The following is a 3,610-nucleotide window of genomic DNA, read 5'->3' on the forward strand; positions in this document are numbered from 1 at the left end:
AGAAGCAGATACGGGATGGCGGCAGTAAGGAGGTGCATGCGCACTAGCATGCAACAGATGGAGGACCATATAAAGTACTGGCAAAACCGGCGTACATACAAAAAAAAAAGAATATACATATCAGCAGCAAACTAGTGCATAAATATATATAAGGGCTGTCAATCAGCCATCAGAATTCACAATACCACAAAAAGTTAATATAATAATTCAAAATGATATAAATGCAAAAATTAATAAAGCACAAGGCTGCCAATCAGCCATCAGATGTTTAGATCCAAACATGATAGAAATTTATATAGGAAGCAACAATACATAATATCAAATACAATTACAGATGGGAGAGATCCTGCTAAATCACCATATACAGTTAATATTTGGTTAGATAAATCCTAATTAAAATGTACAATGCAATGGATGAACCACGAAGGAAAAAGAGAAAAATATTATAACAGCTATTACTGGTTATATTGAATATATAGATGTCCATACTTGTATATAACATATAAGCACTTGCAGATGATATCAGGATGGATATTGTATATAGAATATATGGAAAGGACACAAAAATGCCTCGATACACAATAAATATTCTATATTCAAGCATTACCGAAAATCAGTGTATACAGTGCAGTCAGTCAACCCCCAAACATGTTACAGTATATATTATTATATTATCATGAAAAAAAAAATTTTAAAAAGTTTTTTACATTTTTACGGAGGTGACCTGAATACACAATATCCACCCAAAGAGTTATTAGATACCTCATCAAAATAGTCAATATACGGGACAGAAGTAGACCATATATATATATATATATATATATATATATATACAGCTCTGGCAGAAATTAAGAGACCACTGCACAGTTTTATAAAAATCAGCTTCTCTACATGTCTGACAGCCATTCCATTCCATTCCAGTTGAATTACAACCAGAGTACACCTCATTCTACTTAATGTGCTTCTGATTAGGTGATCACCGGAACCAAATCTTATTTAATGAAGGAAAGTATAAAAAAACCCTGCTGTGGTGGTCACAATCCTCTTGCAATAGGACAAGCTGGATGGCAAAACAAGTGCTAGTAATATCCCAAAAGTAATAGGAATTAAAAAATAACTTATAACCATGGCAAAGGAGTTGAAAAGTCTTCAGTGAGGAAAAGAAGGGCTCAATTCTGGCTTTACTAACAGAGGGATACAGAGAGCGTCATGTTGCCTTAAAATGTCTAAGACTGCAGTCCATTACAACAAGGTCAAGCAGCAGACATTGGGGACAACAAAGCTACAGACCGGCAGAGGGCGATAATGACTCCCCACTGACTGGGATGACCGTCATCTCATTCGAATATCACTTGGCAACTGCAGGATGACATCAAGTGACCTACAAAAGGAATGGCAAATGGCAGCTGGGGTGAAGTGCACTGCAAGAACAGTTCGTAACAAGCTCCTAGAGGCAGGGCTCAAGTCATGTAAAGGTAGAAAAAAACCTTTCATCAATGAGAAGCAAAGGAGAGCCAGGCTGAAGTTTGCCAAAGACCATAAGGATTGGACCATAGAGGACTGGAGTAAGGTAATCTTCTCTGATGAGTCTGATTTTCAGCTTTGCCCAACATCTGGTCGTCTAATGGTTTGACAGAGATCTGGAGAGGCGTACAAGCCACAGTGTCTTGCACCCACTGTGAAGTATGTTGGAGGATCTGTGATGATCTGGGGATGCTTCAGCAAGGCTGGAATTGGGCAGATTAATCTTTGCAAAGGACGTATGAATCAAGCCGCATACAAGGTTATCCTGGAAAACCAGTAGATTTCTTCTGCTCAGGCAATGTTCCCCAACTCTGAGGACTGGTATTTCCAGCAGAAGAATGCGCCATGCCACACAGCTAGATCAATCAGTGTGTGGATGAAGGACCACCACATCAAATCCCTGTCATGGGCAGCCCAATCTCCAGACCTGAACCCCATTGAAGGAAGATGGATAGTCAGAAGCCATCAAACAAAGAACTGCTTACATTTTTGTACCAGGAATGATATAAGGTCACCCAAAAGCAGTGTGAAAGACTGGTGTAAAGCAGCCAAGACACATGAAAGCTGCGATTAAAAATCATGGTTATTCCACAAAATATTGATTTCTGAACTCTTCCTGAGTTAAAAGTGAGTAAATACAAAACACGGAAAATCCCATTGTAGGATTTTTAAATAATTAATTTGCATTCTATTGCATGAAATATTTAAAATATAGGAGAAGGAGGTGATTGTATTTTTTGCATTCTTTACATCTTTTTTTAAGTAGAGTGAAAAATAGAATCCAGTCATCCTCCTGGTTGTCAGAGGGTGGCGCGCTCCGGATAATTCGGGGTGGGGGCTTGGCTGAGCTTCTGTTCCTGCAAATCTGGGGACTTCGGAAGTTTTGGATGTTTTTTATAAGTGAAGAAAAAAACCCGGGGCCTCATACATGCAAAGCATACGCTGTACCACTGAGCTACATCCCCCATATAGGTGCCTCAGCCCCATGCATAAGCCATAGATGCATCTACTGCATGTAAACGACCATTACACAAAGAAATGGGAGCAGCACTTACAAGCTTTTTACTGTCCAGCTTGTAAGTGCTGCTCTGATCCTGTGATCTTCCAGTGCTGCAGAGTCAAAACTACCTCTGTCTGCAGCATTATAAAGAGCTGGGAAAAAATTGTCAGGAGTGCACGACCCCCTGACAACCAGGAGGCCGAGGAGCGGTGTGCTCCTGAAGATCGGGATCTTGGTACAAATCCTTTAACCCCTTTACCCCCAAGGGTGGTTTGCATGTTCATGACCAGGCCAATTTTTACAATTCTGACCACTGTCCCTTTATGAGGTAATAACTCTGGAACGCTTCCATGGATCCCGGTAACTCAGACACAGTTTTCTCGTGACATATTGTACTTCATGTTAGTGGTAAAATTTCACTGATATAACTTGCGTTTATTTGTGAAAAAAATGGAAATTTGGTGAAAATTTTGCAATTTTCCAACTTTTAATTTTTATGCCCTTAAATCACAGAGATACGGCACACAAAAAACTTAATAAATAACATTTCACATATGTTTACTTTACATCAGCACAATTTTGGAACCAAAAATTTTTTTGTTAGGAAGTTATAAGGGTTAAAAGTTGACCAGCGATTTCTCATTTTTGCAACACCATTATATTTTTAGGGACCACATCACATTTGAAGTCACTTTGAGGGGTCTATATGATAGAAAATACCCATAAGTGACATCATTCTAAAAACTGCACCCCTTAGGGTGCTCAAAACCACATTCAAAAAGTTTATTAACCCTTCAGGTGCGTCACAGGAATTTTTTGAATGTTTAAAAAAAATGAACATTTAACTTTTTTCACAAAAAAATTACTTCAGGTCCAATTTTTTTTATTTTACCAAGGGTAACAGGAGAAATTGGACTGCAAAAGTTATTGTGCAATTTGTCCTGAGTACGCTGATACCTGATATGTGGGGGGAACCACTGTTTCGGCGCATGGCAGAGCTCAGAAGGGAAGGAACGCCGTTTGACTTTTTCAATGCAAAATTGGCTGGAATTCAGATCGGACTCCATGTCGCGTTTGGAAAGCCCC

The sequence above is a fragment of the Dendrobates tinctorius genome, unplaced genomic scaffold (assembly GCF_039654945.1).
Source record: "Dendrobates tinctorius isolate UK_male_01 unplaced genomic scaffold, ASM3965494v1 ptg000021l, whole genome shotgun sequence".
NCBI classification, from domain to species: domain Eukaryota; kingdom Metazoa; phylum Chordata; class Amphibia; order Anura; family Dendrobatidae; genus Dendrobates; species Dendrobates tinctorius.